This window comes from Falco punctatus, assembly GCF_963210335.1.
Source record: "Falco punctatus genome assembly, chromosome: 7".
NCBI lineage: Eukaryota > Metazoa > Chordata > Aves > Falconiformes > Falconidae > Falco > Falco punctatus.
Genome location: NC_137587.1, coordinates 29,437,236 through 29,453,614, shown reverse-complemented (window position 1 = coordinate 29,453,614; position 16,379 = coordinate 29,437,236).

Genomic DNA, 16,379 nt, shown 5'->3' with positions numbered 1-16,379 from the left:
ACACTGATTGCTTTTAAATTTTTTCAAAGGCCACACTGACTATCATGAGTAGAATCAACTATGCTGGTCTCACTGGAATGAGGTTTGCTTGCCCCAGTTGTCAGTTTATCTATTGAACAGGTGAACCTGCTGCTGAAATAAACCATCTTTCGTTGGTCAATATTGATTTAAGCTGAAATTGCATTGAAATGGGCATTGAAAGCATTTGAATAAATGGACCAATAGAAGGTCTACTTGCATTACAGTTTCTATATTGTACTTTCAACATCTGCCATGCAAAGAAAGTTACAGAATTAAATGAAATCTTATTCTGCTGTGGCTGACACCACACCCCCCGGTGACATGAGGACTGACAAGATTAGTCTTACTTTCACACTAGAGATGCTGCAAAAAAATCTATCATTAAACAGAATTCCTGCTCCATCAAATAAGTCTACAGAGCGTCTTCAGTTTGGCTTAGAAAGGCAACCCCCTGTTTCACACCTGAACTGAACTTCTTGAGCCTGCGTTACTGAGCTACAACCCAAGGCCCATATTCTCACAAGAATGAAGGCATCATTCAAGTTCAAGAGCACAGTCCCACAACCACTGCCTATGCCCTACACACTCAAAAGTCACAAGCCTCTAAGCAATTGCTACGGTAGTTCTTGGTGTTCTGCTACTGCCCATGCCTGAAATAGCTTCCTTATTGCATGGCTCAACGTTTTGATGTTTATCTTGCATTGGCACGTTGTTTAGAAATCATGATTTCTTCAGCTTAATCCTCCATGCACCACGCAAGCACAGTCCGACATAGCTAGTGCAGGTAACTGCTGTCCTGAGTTCAGGATAAAATTTAAATGTGATTTAATTTCAAACCAGTAACAGTGTTGCTGAGAGAAGAATGGGGAGAGATCATCCACTTTTTCTAGAGACTGTAAAGATGAATGTAGTATTGTATGGACTTTAAAAGGGCAAGCCTACTGCCTGTTCTGAAAAAGATGGTTCAGGTGTTTAAGTGTAAGGTGGGTACTGAGCTTTGAATACCAGGTTTACATAGGCACCTGTCTCAGGTTACAGAGAAATGTCTGCCTTCAAGGGTGAAAACAGGATTTCTGACACCTCTTCTCAACATTTCTGCCTGAGAGGACTCCCCCCCCTCAGCCTGCTGCCTGGCAGGAATCCTGTTTGGAGGTGGTTCACAGCCCCAGAGGACCTCAGCAGAGACCACCTAAGTAAAGCCACCCAGGTCCTGCATGCAGAGGATGGGGAAGATGTCAGCAAAAATACCATGCGGGAATTTCCAACAAAGTGCCTCAGGGCCAGCCACCCTCATCCTCACACCAAGGCACGGCAGGAGGATAATTCTCTGGGCTACATGAGACTACGAGGTGTATTTTCACCTACTGGGCAGAAGCAGCAGCACCAAGTGATTGCAGAGCCGTGATACCCTGGAGGAGAGGGTTCATGCTGCTGGGTTAGCTGCTCAGCATTAACATGTCCTCTCAGCCTTGACACTGGGCTGCCTTTTGGCTATCAAATACTGATCTAAAAGAAGGCATATGCAACCCAAACTATTTCATGGCTAAGCATTTGCAGACACTGCCCTCACAGTAAAGGCTCTGAGGCGATGTTATGTTAACAAGAGTCTGTGTGGGAGGGAACAGGGTACTGCCCTGCACTCAGTGCTAATGCTTTTGGTTAAGCATAATCCAGCTGAAGGCCTTTTCAGTACAGCAGAGTTCAGAGGAGGACTAGCTGACTGTGCTGGTTCAGAGGGCTCTAATGCAATTGTGTGATTAATTTACATCTGTGCTTTTGTTTGCTTTGAAGGCTGCATTTGGTGGAGATGGGCAGCACAATATGGCGTCATGGTTTTAACCCCAGCTGGCAACTAAGCCCCACACAGCTGCTTGCTCACTCTCCCCCACAGAGGGATGGGGGAGACAATCAGAAGTGTGAAAGTGGGAAAACTCATGGGTTGAGATCAAGACAGTTAAATAGGTAAAGGAAAAGTAAAGAAAAACAAGAAATTCATTCATTGCTTCTCATTGTCAGGCAGGTGTTCAGCCATCTTCAGGCAAGCAGGGCTCCATCATACATAATGGTTACTTGGGAAGACAAATGACATCTCTCCCAACATGCCCCCTTCCTTCTTCTTCCCCCAGCTGAGCATGACATCATATGGTCTGGAATATCCCTTTGGTCAATTGGGGACAACTGCCCAGCTGTGCCCCCGCCCAACTGCTTGTGAACCCTCAGCCTGCTTGCTGGCGGGGCTGTGTGAGGAGCAGAAAATGCCCTGACTGTGTAAGCACTGCTCAGCAATAGCTAAAACATCCCTCTGTTATCAACACTGTTTCCAGCACAAATCCAAAGCACAGCCTCAGACTAGCTACTATGAAGAAAATTAACTCTGTCCCAGCCAAACCCAGGACATATGGTCAGTCATTCCTACAGTACTCACTGTCCTCTGACAAGGATGACTACTGGCCTCTGCGAGCTGTCTGCTTCAGAGCAAGGATGAGTCACTGCCCCTGGGTAAATAGTGATTGCTACGATGACACAATTGAAAGAGGTGGAATGCACGAGGTAATTTCTTAATAAATATTTATTTAAAGGAAATACCTTGGGCTTAATCCTTCTTCCACTGATGTTAATAAAAGTTATGCAGTGACAAAAGGCACTGCACCTTTGTAATGTATTTTGACATCTGTGGATGAAAGGTTCTAAATAATAGCTAAGGATTATGTATTCCTCAGTGGGAACATGAACTAGCCCTCTGAATAAATTAATAAACACATTGTTATGTAAGTGTGGCAAAATGCTTCTGATGCTTAAACTTGACATGTTGACAAAAAGAAGCCGAGGATTTGGTTTATTTTGTTTTATTTTATTTTATTAAAATCTCATACTTGTAAGGCTTGCTTGAAAAATCCCCATGTGCTTTCAGTTTTAACACATTAATTCTCCAAACAGAGACAAATATTTCAGCTCTGTTTCACAGGTAAAGAAACTGAGATGTGCAAAAGGTCACTGAGACTTTAATGTCATGGGATCTGTGAATCAACAGCTGCACCCCTAGTCATTACAAAGATACAGGAAGATATTTAATCATTGTCATCATGAAAAAAATCCCCACAAAATGGTCTTATGAAAAGAAAGGCACCTTCCTGGTATAAAAATGTCAGAAAGCAGAAGTTCTTTGGGTTTAGATATTTAATAATGGCCAAGAAAATTTACTATGCACTCATTGCAGTATATCTTATATTCTACCCTAAATCTCACCATGAACAATGCAAGCATGGAAGACCCCAGATGGCTTTCTCTGGTGTATGAGATACACATTCCTGTCTCTGGGAGTTTCACCACTAATTTCTCAAAACTTCTAGGAAAGTTTTTCTCACCTCTCCACCCAGCTGAGTTTGCCATTGGAAACACCGCAGCACTGCTGGCACGTGCTAAAGCCTGTCCTTGCAGCCCCAGCACTGCAGATCTGCTAAGCGCCACTGTAATTAAGTCAAAGACCTTTCTTCCTCTCATCTTTCATCTAGATTTCTGAACTTATTTTAACCATTTGTATAGTGGTCCTCACTGTGATACTGGAGATTCATCTAAATATACCAAACTTGATCTCAAAACTGAAATGTCTACCACCTGAAAGTGGTATCTAGTGATAACACAAACTTGAAATCTGTTTTCAAGCATTAGACTACGTGGTAGTCTAGTGATTAGTGTTTGCTACCAAATGCTAGACAGCCTAGTATGGAGTATTACAAAATATATCATGGAAGTGCTTCTGTTTTCCAGATGCAGCCTACATCCTTCCTGCAAAGGAAGCCCATATAAATGACCAAAGGTTAAATTAGTTATCACCAGACAAGTTCTAGTGTTTCTGACTTAGTCTGGTATTGTATTTTCTGTATCTCCAGCAACTCCACAATTATTCTTCTGGAGCTGGACAAAGTAAAGATTAGAAGATGCTTTCCAGTGGTTGATAGTTTCCTTCAGAGTTGAAGAAGGATTTATTTGAGTTTTGGGTTTTTCCTTCAAATCTAGTGATTTGTACATGAAAGAATTTATTACCCTGCCTTCTGTTTCTGGAGCCCTAATCTACAAAGACTACTTTGATACCTATGCAACAATTTGTCAGGCTTTTTAAAGGCTATTTTTGTAAATTATTATACAGAGTAGATGCCCTGCCTTTCAGATGTTTGACTGGCAGCTTCTACTAAGAGAAAACCAAAAGATGCAACATCAGGTCACAGAAGGATGTAAGTAAATTACCAAACAGGCAATAAAAAAATATTAAAAATCAAGGAAACCTTATGATATTTCCTGCCATCCTGTTTTCTGTTCTACATGAAATTTGTTACTGTTTTTCTGTTGGAATGACAATTGGCATAATTATGCTGTCTATCTGTATGTCTTTTGGTATGTCTTCCAGTTTCAGTGACATTTGGCAGAGAGGTAATGGTCTGAAGGCTACGATGTTTTCACAGTTCTCATAAACACAGGTGGTTCTGTGCAGAAGGCTGACTCTAGTGCATTGACTGGGAGGGAGGTGGGGTGGGAATCTCATGCAGTATTAGCAAAGGATTCAAGTGATGAAGTATTTTTATATATGCTAATCATTGATAAAACTCAAGAACACATACCTTCTTCTATACAAAAACAATCACCTCAGAAAAAATGTCCTTGGGAAATCAGGTCTGCCCAGTCCTGGTGCTTAGGCATCTGCTTGTTCCCTGCCTTTTCAAAATGTTTTATCCACTTAGATGACTCATGGGGACAAGGACTGTCTCTTAATAGATGTCTGTACCTAGCACAGTGAGTACCAGTCTCAGCTGAGTCAAGGACTCTTCCACGGCAAGGCAATTATGCACTGATGGAGCCTGCTTGCTATGAAACAGTAATATGCAGATCAAACAGGTCAATCACTAATCTTCCTTTTCTTCTCTTAGACACAAATAATGGAGATTCTGCCTTCCATTACTCCTCTGGTATTAGTAGGAAGAATTATTTGTTACCACAGGAAATGAAAAAGCCAAAGATTAGACTGAAACTCTTTCCAACATAGTGGAGACTTTGATTCTTCTTTAAGTCTCTCATACCAGTAAGAGACTTCATGCACAAAGAAAAGGTGAAGTCTCAGTGTCGTGGGCTGGCAGTTCTAGATTGCGCTGCATTTGCTTGGAGGTAAGGGAGTATAAAAACCAAGGGTGGAAGAAAACCAGGCATTTTTCTGTTCTGTCTTTACGGGAGTGGGGCATATGTTCCCAAATGCATCTTCTCTTCATCCACCATTGTGGTCATTGGTGTCAAAAGGGTTCATTGCAAAGTTTTTATGTGCAAAGAAAGCGTCTGGCTGCTGAAGCAGCATCCACATCTGCTGTCACAGGCAGCACAGCTAGGGATGCCTCTTGGAGGTCAAAGTCTGTGGTTTGCTGCAGACAACCTAGGCCCAGCTGTTGGGTTTTTTCTCAGCTTTTAAACAGATACTCTGTTTGGTATGGGGTATTTCTCTCTGGACACAAATACAGCAGAGAGCAGCGCTTCCTTCCTCATGGCACAGCAGCTTGCGTGCAGCTTGCTTCCCTGCATCATGCCCTCTCTTCCTTTCCAAAATAATTGCAGGCAGAAAGCAATTACTTAAGCAATATTGTTGGTAGGATGATTTCTGTGCTACTGACCTTTTCCCAGCCCTGGGAGACCAGACAGGCCTTTTGTCTCCTGCTCAGCTCTGCCAAATGCAATATCTGCCTGTGCGAGACCAGTCTCTTGTTACCTCAGACTGTGATGGTCTTTTGACAGTATTACCTCTCTTTCTTTCCATTTTCTTCCTCCTTATCTGCCCCTTTCTCACCTGCTCCTTTCTCCATGCAAGCCCTGGCTGGTCTCTCTGCATGCCACACTCCAGCTGTCCTCTTCCCAGCATGGCTCCCACTCAGCCCCTTTTCCACCAGACTGGCACTCAGCCTGCCGGCTGCAGTGACCTTTCAAGCACATGTAGTGCTGTGTGTGCCATGAAAGCATGCTCCCCTCCACGTGTCACCACAGCCACAGCCTCTTGTAAACTTTTGACCCTTGCTTAGCCCTCTGCCATCCCCTGGCAGAAACAATGGCAGGGTTATACGCCTGGGTTTAGTTATCAGGGGCTGGAGACTGCCAGGGAATGCAGCGTTGCAGCTCTGATTACACTTACATGGGAGAAAAATACTCTTAAGGCAGTAGCTGCCATTTTCTTCTTGTTGGCATTTGCTTTCTAGGTTGTTTTTCCTCTGCTTTGATATGTGTTTTCTTTCTTTTTTTTCTATTATTTGTCTTTCGGTTGCTGCTCAGGACCCAGCTGTGAAAGGCTACATCCCTTGTAGTAATACAGCATAGTGCTCCCTGAGCTGTGTAAGAAGTCCCCATAAGAAGGAAGAGCATGGAAACAGAGAGGGCTGGCTGCAGTCCTTTTGGGATGGTGGGGAAAAGGCAGAAGCAGCAAGTCTGTGTATCTAAATTGGAGACTTAAAGAAATGACACTTTCCTTGATTCCAGGCAGCAGCAGAACAATTCCTCTGCAGTCAAAAGCTGCACAGGATGCTGTCCATTGCTTTTTTCCTGCCAGTAAATAAAAAAGTGACTTTCCAATGAGCTCCAGTGCAACCTTCAGTGCTCTAATCAGTGCTTTGCTTTTCTTATTTTCAGCACAACATTCTCCCACTGCAGTTGTGCTCTAAACAATTTATAAAGTTAAAAAGCCTTGCTTAGAAAACATTTTCAAAAGCGTTATCCTTTCACATAATTTATTTGCAATACAAGTTTGCTTTTCAGCTCCTGCCACCTTTGTATATCATACTCTACCTTCCTTCTCAATTCTAGCTGTTAGATGTGTGTTCCACCATTTCTTCCACCCTTTTACAAGGCCCATGTTATTTAATTGAAAAATAGTTAAGAAATGGATGGTGTGCTCTAAAAGATGTTGCATTGGGTGCAGTCATAGTGCAGAAGGGTTGGTTAAATGGCAAAAAGGCAATAGCATCATTCTTCCAAGGGAAATTAGCTACTGAAGATATGTTTAAGTACACAAGACAACTGGTAATCTACAGGACTTCTTTGAGAGCATTCATAGGCTGGGTTTCACTGGATAGTTCTTTAGAAGGAAATAAATCCCTCAGTCTGAGAGGTCCCTTCTGTGTAGAAATGTCATGCCTCACATCTTTGGCATGAGCTTTGCTTCTTTGGCCCCAGTCTCTGTTGTCTGTGTGGCTGGCCTCACACATGCTGCAGTGAGCTCTCCATCACTGTGCAAGCTTCTGTGCCTGGTTTGCCTCCTCCCCAGCCAGACCACCTGCGCCGGTGGGCAACATCTTGGAGTGGGAGACAATCTGGGACACTGCCTGGCAGGCAGCCTGGCTTGGAGGACCCTGGTCTCATTATGAACTAATGTTAGGGTCTGGAAAAGATGGAAGATGTCTGTCACTGAAGTTGTCCAAGTAATTAATCTGAGCAGATGACAAATGAGCATTCAACAAATAAGGGGGCAGTCTGTTCTCTTAAAAGAAAGTCTTTTGCTGGTTGCTTATACCACAGTGCTCAATTACATGGTCTCTGTTAACAAGAGCTCACCAATCCACTGACTACATGTCCTAGAAGTCATGGGAATCTGGCAAGGGCATATGGTTCATGTGGCATGTGTGTGTATATGTCCACATTGTATGTATGTACTGTATATATATTATAGTCACCTATAATGATTTTTTTCAGTTCTTTGAAACTGGTAGCCTGTGCATACTCTGGTGACTTTTTTACCACCCTTCAACCATTACTTTCCTTATCTACACCTGTCTTATTTGGGAAATAAAAATTGGACAGCTATTTCTCTAGTTTTATTTTGGTTTGGGTTTAAACATAAGTGATTCATTTTAATTGCTCCTTATACCATCTTGAGCAAACTCCTGAAGATTTTTTGTGACCCTTTATCCTCCTGTCCCTGTTCCTTCTTCCTATTTAATCAGTGCCTTCATGGGGAGGCTGAAGCCTTCTAGCTTCAAAGCCCTCGACATAGACCAAATTGATAGAGCTTATGGTTTCTTCCTCTCCAACATACATTCTTCCTGCAAGCATCGGTTTGAATATGTCTTCCAATAACAGAAACCTTTTTTAGTTGCTTCTTTCTTGGGCTCTAGCACTGCTTCCCTTAACACTCATTGCTTCTTAGCTATTGTAGATGCTGCCAGGCAAAAGCCACAGAGACAAACCAGCCCCTTGCACATTGCCTCCCTGCCATTACCCTTGCAGTCACCCAGCACCCCTGGGACCGCACCACGCTGCAGAGCTGGGGTGAGTTTGCCACCCTCTTCAGGTGATGCTGAGGGCTGATGCCTTGGTACCCCTTTTTTCTACCTCCACCTACAGCATTGCTGAGGAGGAAGAGCCTGGCTCCTTGCTCTGTGGAAATAGAAGTGAAAAGACTCAGCAGCTCTTGAGGCTAAGTTGCCACCTCTGTCTGAGTGGCCTGGATGGAGAAAGAGTAATAGCAACAAGCATGCTGTAGTGTTTGTTCCAGGAATGTGCTTAGTGAGAGCATATTTGTGAAGAAGGCTAAACCCATGGAAGGAAACACACACTTCTCCTTACCTGGGTTTAAAGCCCAGGCGGCCATCAGCTCTCCTACTCTTGCACCAGGCACAGTAAGCTGTGGTGCCTGCACACCCAAGAGTATCTTGGTTTTCCCCTGGAGCTGCCATTTGCTCTCAGTGAGTGGGCAAGCTCAGATTTCCTTTGAAACCAAATCTGTGGGATATTTCTTGCTGTTACAGAAAAGGCAGAAAGTTCTGGAATGTTTAGAATAGCATAGATCCAAACTGGTTTATATTTCAAGTTGCTTGACTTGGGAGGTGAGGCTGACTCAGGGCTTTCTTGTGCTTGACTTGGCAAAGTCCACCAGCTTTTACCAGCTGGGCTGTGCCTCATGCCTCAGCCTCTGAATATTTGTCTGTTTTACTCCAGACATGTATCCCTGCAATGCAGATTATAGGTAGGACAGGTTGTTGTTTATTTCTTTTCTACTTGGAAAAGTATTTTCCTTTTGTATACTTCAATGTCATCTGAATAAACAGTTCCTGTCTTCTTGTGTCATTTTAAAACACAAGTTGATTCTGCAGACAGCACAGCACACAGCATTCAATGTTTAAACTGTCTGTTCAGCTCCATGCAGACACCATGGCCTTGAAACGGGCACATTATGCCACAGCGTGAACCCACTGCAGAGAAATAAGACTAATTGTAGTTACTGGATTTAACAGATTATGTTTACAAAGCAGCTGTTTGATTCTTTTCATTTCTTGTCATGTCTTATTCCGTTTAAACTTGATATCCTATTTTTTAGCAGAACAGGTGCCACAACTTTAATGACTGAGACACAGTATCTCGTTATCCTAACAAAAAAAAAAAAAGTTTGCAGCTTATTGTTGACTTTCATGACAGAACTTGCAGACAGAGAAGGAAAGTGCAGCCAGGTTCAGGAACCCGATGAGTAATACAGAGAAATGTTAAATAAATTATTACTTATGCATTATTAAAAATAAGTCACACTTCTATAGCTCCTCTCAGATAATGAACTCAAAGCTATTTAAAATTAATTACTCAACTCCATGTAGGTGAAGGAACTATGCCATGTTGTTTTTATGAGAGGAGTAAGTGTTTAAAGTCATGTAGACCCCCCTCAAATAGCACCAGGGAGTTTTTCCCAAAGGGTGCTCTGCCAGGTAAGTGAGGTGGGCAGACATCCTGTTGGTTTTCTGGGTTTTAAGCTCCTGGAGCTGGGACTGTCGGTCTGGCTGGACTTGGCTGCAGTCTAGCCCAATGGGGTCTTCAGATTTTCCCACTGAGGCACTGACCCAGTATCCCTGACGCTGTGGGATACAGGCTGTTCAACTCATCATCCCAAAACCCAGAGCTGCCAAAAAGATGCCTCACAGTGCAATGCTGTGACAGGGTGCTGAGGGCTCCTGTCACTGTGGTTGAAGTCTGAAAAATTGTAATGCTGCACAGAAGAGGAAAAAAAGGCCACAACGCACAAATGCTGGTTTAACTCATGGGTAGGGGAGCTGCAACTGCCGAGACTGGAAGCTGTTGTGCCACATGCTGACAGGAGGCAGCAGGGCAGTATGGTCCAGTCTGCTGACATGCAGTGAGGAAAGCATTCAACTGCTGATGAACCAAATGAGAAAATTAAAATCCTACCCCAAATGATTTTCTGACACGGCATATTAAAAAAAAAAAAAAAAGGCAAAGACATTCGCTGGCATACTGACGATAACATGAACGTTACCCATAACACAACCGAGTTATTTTATCAGAGCTGAAGTGAACTGTACAGCCCGGATTACTTCCACTTTTGTAGACTGCATTGCAGAGAGTGCTGTGGGAAGCAGTATTTCGGGAAACATCATGGTTAGAGAATCTGAGCCCCACGAACCCAGGAGAGCGTGACTTGCCCTCCTTTCCCTGCGATGCTTGGGTTTGCAAGTGGCAGATGTTTATTTTTCCCAGCTTTAAGCCTTATTTTATTTCTCGTTGTCAATTGAGTCAAATTGCACTGTACACGTGATATCCTGTGACTGTGTTCCTTATCAGGCAATGGTAATCTTTCTGTGAAACAGCATATCTGAATATTTCCGTACATTATCAACCTTGCCCAGATGAAGATATGCTGCAGTCGGTACCTTCTGCACCTGCTCACTGCATCACAGAGGGAGCAGCAGTGAGACCCTGGAGGCAGAGAATGCTATTTTTGGTTCTGTGTTCTGAATCTGTATCTTTTTTCTCTCCTCCTAAACTTGTGTTTATTACCTAGTCATGTTTCAAAGAGGCAATGAATTTCTGCATTTAAAACACTTCCCTAGCAAGTGGTGGGCTTTCTTGATAAAGAGACAGATAGGAAGAACCAGTTCCGTTTCAAATCTCTGGAAATAAAGATCCTGGGAAATTATTGTCAAATCCTTCCTGTTTTGCTTTTACTTAAGCTGTTCCAGAGGCTTGTTATATGTGCATTGGGCAAGAGGTGCGTAGGAGTTGCCTCCAGTGTTGTGCTGCGAAGGGCCCAGGGGGTGTCAGAGAAGAGGATGATCATGATGAACACCCACCTTCTCCTGGGGCCAGTGGGCTTCCTCCAGGAGGTGAGATCCAGACGGTGAAAACAGGTGATTCAGATAGCAGTAGAAAGGCTGTCAGGACTTGTGGTGGTGCACTTCCCCCCCTCTCCAGGCTGCCATATGACCTTGGGAGCTACCGAGTAGGCCTCAGTGCCTGGAGTAAGGAGTTAGGCAGTTGAGCACCCCTTGACCATACCAGTAACTCCTACTCGACTGAGGCAGAGTGGCACTGCCTGTGCTGGAACTCCCGTTGACTGGCCAAAGAAGGGAATGAGAATGGAGACAATCAGCTACTCCCTGACAACCCTGGCACGCTCCTGCTCGGATTGTAGCCCAAGGGGTAACCTGAGTGCAAGGAGACCACAGTTCTTGTAACTCTTGGCAAAATGCCCAACTCAGGTTGTAGCCAGGATGGGAATTTGCTGATGACTAAAGCCAGTCATCTCACAGCCTTATGAACAGTGGTCCTAAAGTGAGACCCTTTTGAGCTCTCCTGGCCTGCAGCGGGCTGCGACCAGCATCTCCCTCTCAGTGGGATGCCACTCAGAGCTTGCAAACCACCAGGTCTGTGGTACTAGAGGGGCTGTTGTGCAAAGTTGACCATGGGGCCTGGGTTGACACCCCTGTTCCTCAAGGCTCAACCTTTTGCCTGTTGAGGAATGCAAAGGCATTAGACGTATGTGGCTGAATTCAAGGGCATATTATATATAATATTATATACTTACATGTATATTTATATTTATAAAGTGCCTATCACCATATTAATAAACATTCTTTGGAACCACTCTTGATGGCAGAGGTAAGAACAGGAGTCAGTCTGTTAGTACCTCAGCCCTTCTGTCTTCATCCAAGTTTAAAAAAAATAAAGCCACAAGACTTTGCTGCCAAATTTTTTTAAATTTAAAATTTTAATAAATATTTATTCAATATAATTTATTTAAATAAACAAATTTAAAAAGAAATAAAAAATATTTTAATTTAAAATTTCCAGAGGGCAAACTTTTAGTAGGTCTACCTCTGCTGTAATATATTGCAAGCTTGAAGTAGTTAGGCTGATTATGTAAACTTATGATTTGAAACAAATGTATTTGCTGCTAAAATCCTATGAAATGTGAATAAACTCTCTTTTCTCTCTCCCTCTGTTTCCCCACTTTAGATCTAATCCATTGTCCAGGGCTGAGACTAGGAATAGATCCAGCCTCACCTAAACTCTAGGAGAATTTAGAAAGCAAGGGTGTCTATTCTGAACCTTTGACTCAATAGGAAGATCTCGTTTACACTCTTACGTCTTTGACCTTTATAAACTATTTCCAACTCAACTTCAACTTAATTTACCTAAATGTGCTACAAAAACTGCCCATAAAAGGGATGATGTGAAGGTTTAATGAATATTATGACATTCTTAATAACCTGGTGAATAGTTGACTCTTATTTCTGTGTGTATATGGAAGAGCGTGAAGAGATGAAATCTGTGACGAGTAATGGCCATATGAATAATTTATTTGACACAAAATTATTTTGTATTTTGACAAATATTTTGTATCTCTATGAAAGCAGAAGTTCCTGAGGCAGTGCAGTTTACCTCTAGGGCAATATACTTTTTTCTTATCTTCATTTCCCATTTTCTAGCAACAATCTTGTTTACTTTGTCAGAATCCATCATTAATAATCACTTTTCAGGAGTTTTCTGACTGTACCAGCAATTATTTTGCCATTCTGGATTACACATTTCTGAAGTGAACAATAGCCTATACATTCCATATTTTGTAATAAAGATATCACAAGAAAACATTTATGGTTTTGTGAATAAACAGAACGGATGTAAGATCTGAACAGAACGATGTACAGGTTTGGGATTTGATTGCATTTTTACCAAGTGAAAAATGACATTAGGATTAGAAGAGAAATATTTGTTGAACATAAGAAAAGGTTACCTCAATGTTTTTGTATTTACAAGATGGTATTCAAAAGAGGTATTTTTATACTCATCAGGGAGCCGTCCAGAGTTTATGCAGATTTGACATTTTCTTCTTTCTTCTCTATTTGTATCTGGAGCCCAGGGTGAACGGCCGCCTTGTTTGCTCTCTCTAAATATCTTTGTCTGGGCATCTGTTGATTTAGGCCTTGTGAATAAATAAAATTAAGAGGACCTCCTGCATGATTTAAAAAGAAATGCTATTTTCTGAATCCTGACTTGCCATTTCTGGTGTTAGCATTATCTCACTTGGACAAACAAATGTCCTCTTCTCCCTCCACACAAACATATTAGCTTTTCCCTTGCAAAATCTGCAGCAAGTGAACTTTCCTGACATTAATGGGAGGTGACAGCAGGCAAGGGAAGATGCTGCCTTTGTCCAAGAGGAGGAGAAGCACTGTGAGCCCAGTGCACCCGCAGCGCTCCAGCTTCCTCCACAGCTTTTATTCTCCCAATGCTTGTGAGTGTTACTGACAGAAATCTAAGAAAAAATCCTTTAAGAGTTCAGTCCTGTTACCCCCCTGCACACTGCCTCTCATTGTTGCTTAAGGAGGACCACTAACACAAAATCCTAGTGCTCAGTGGGTGCAAGCATTGAAAAAGGGGGTCACCTGACAGAAAATCCATTAACTTATAACAATAATAGCAGCAACAATCCCGCTATTTTACACATATGGAAGTGGGGGCACAGAAAAGCACAGTGTGCTGAAGCTAGGAGCACCAGCTGGGGCTGGGGTGCAGATGCTCCCCTTTCCAGGTCTCTCTCCCCTAACAGCTAAACCAAATTGCATGATTTCAACCTGTGATTGCTACCTAATATCCTTTAGTAAGCAAGACTGTAACTTGTCAGGAGAGCCTCACACAGCTCTTTGAGGTTCAGGTATCCTCACTGACCCTCCATCATATTTATGTTGCATCTTCAGGAGAACCAGGCAGTTTGGATGAATGTTCCTCAGCTGGCAGCTCAGCGGCTTTGTTTGTATGATCTAACTCACCTGAGCCCTTTTTTTACATCCCATTTACATGTTTGAAGGCTACCATGCTAACTGTACCCTCTTCTAATATTTTAGCTCCCACTTTTTTCAGATAGTCCAAACCTAAAGAGGAAGGAGGTGAAAAGGACAAAATCATAGAGACAATACACCACACAACTGTGCAATGATAGATCATGTTGGATATGGAAAAATGCTAGTTATTTTAAGGTTGAAGGTGCTAAGAGTATCAGAAAAAAGTGCTGAGCATCTTCAGCATCTGTTGCCCTCAGCAGGAGCAGAGACACTCAACTTCTCTCAGCTGACACTAAGCACTCACCAGGATCATCCTGATAATGAGCTCAGACAAATCCGTGCTCCTTGGCTGGCACTATGGAAGGAGATATGAGAGCTGTCACACAGCAAGTGGAATGGACACTGTGGCTTCACCAGCCATGAAAGAAGCCTGGAAAGCCTTATGATTTATTGTCTTACATACAAATATGGTCTGTGAAAAACACTACCCCATGGCTGTAAAAGCTAAACAACACATTGAAGCTCCAGTCTCCAAGGCTCGTGCAAGTTGTGGGGGCTCCCTGGCAGGGTGGCTGCTTCGTCAGCTGCTCCTTTCTGCCCTGTGCTGGCGGACAGCCAGTGCAGAAGCTGCTGCTGATGGGGAAAGGGCTAACTGCAGCAGTTAGATGGCACATGTGTGTGACAGGAACAAGTGGGTAAATCGGGACTCTTCACCAGGTCAATTTGTTTTCAGGAATCTCTTCATGACTTCCTATTCCCCTTTGCTTTTTGCCAGATAAGGAGGATATGCAGGTGATGGGGAGGTGAGGGTGCTGACTCTTAGTAGATCTGGAATGACTCTTGTGTTTACTGTGTCCTCATTAATGCCCTTGAAGGGCACACTTCTGGCAGATCAAAGTACCGCTTCAGTGCTATTTAGCACATATTCTTCAATATTTGAAATCAGAAAGAAAGTTTCAAGTCCTCTCTCTGATCCAGAAGATTCTTGGTGGAATGATGTTACCAGCTGACTTCTCAGTTCTGCCTCATATTTTACCTTCCTCTAATATTTTCCAGGAGTTTAGTCACCGCAGTTTCTTCTCACCTGCCCTGTGCTGACCCTATGCTGAGAACATGGCCCATGTCTAACTGCTCAAAGAACTCTCCATCCCTTTCATACTCCATCCATTTCATGTTCCACCCCATTCCCTCCTGCCAGAGGGAACTCATTGCCACATGGCCTCCAGCAAGTCTCATTGCTCCAGCAGGAGCCCCGAGTACCTGTCTCTGTGTCCTGCAAATTCCCTTAGTGAAATGGATATTTGGTAGAATATGGAAATGACTTGTGGGGATGACACCTATCATCATTATCAAGACACTATCTGCAAACTTGCCTGTCCTATGTCCTATTTTCAGTACAACCCTTTCCTTTCTTAATTCTCTCAATCTTATCTGATACTGTTTATGGTCTTTGTCCCCCAGCACCTCTGCAACATGGTGCCACACTAAGATCCCTTCTCCCCAGCATCGCTTTCTCCAGGGCTTTTAGCCACTTTTTGGTGTGATGCACTCCCTGGCTGCCAGCTGGCTTGCATTTGACTATCAGCTGTCCTAGTTTCAGCTGGGACAGAGTTTATTTTCTTCTCAGTGGCTAGTGCAGTGCTGTGTTTTGGACTTGGTGTAGGAATGGTGTAGTTGTGGTCTTCTTGGTTTCTCAACGGGAGGGCTGGAGGGGCACAGGAAACTGGGCAGGAACACAGCCAGGGTCAAGAGGCTTTTCCTGTTGGAATACCAAGAGGTATTCCATACCATGGGGTGCCATGCTCAGTATATGAACTTGGGGGGTGTTGGCTGGAGCTGCTGGTCATTGCTCAGGGTCTGGCTGGGCATCGGTCAGCAGGCAGTGAGCAGCTGTATTGTGCATCACCAGTTTTCTCCCTTCCCTTTGGATTTCATTCCTCTCCCCTTCTTCCTCCTTTTCATCATAACATTACTGTTGTTATTATTATTGTTCTTTTCTTTTTATTTTATCTTAATTGTTAAACTGTTTTTATCTCAACCCTCGAGTTTTACATTCCTATCTGATTCTCCTCCCCAACCCCCTGAGTGAGGGGGGGAGTGAGAGAGCGGCTGTGTGGCACTTAATTGCATGGCACTTAATTACCAGCTGGGGTTAAAACACAACACAGGACTACATAAGCAAAGTTCTTGCTACTGGTGCACACCTTCCGCTTCATCTGGGTCCCTTCATATCACATCCAGCACAGCAGGGCCAGCAATGGCGGTGTGGGC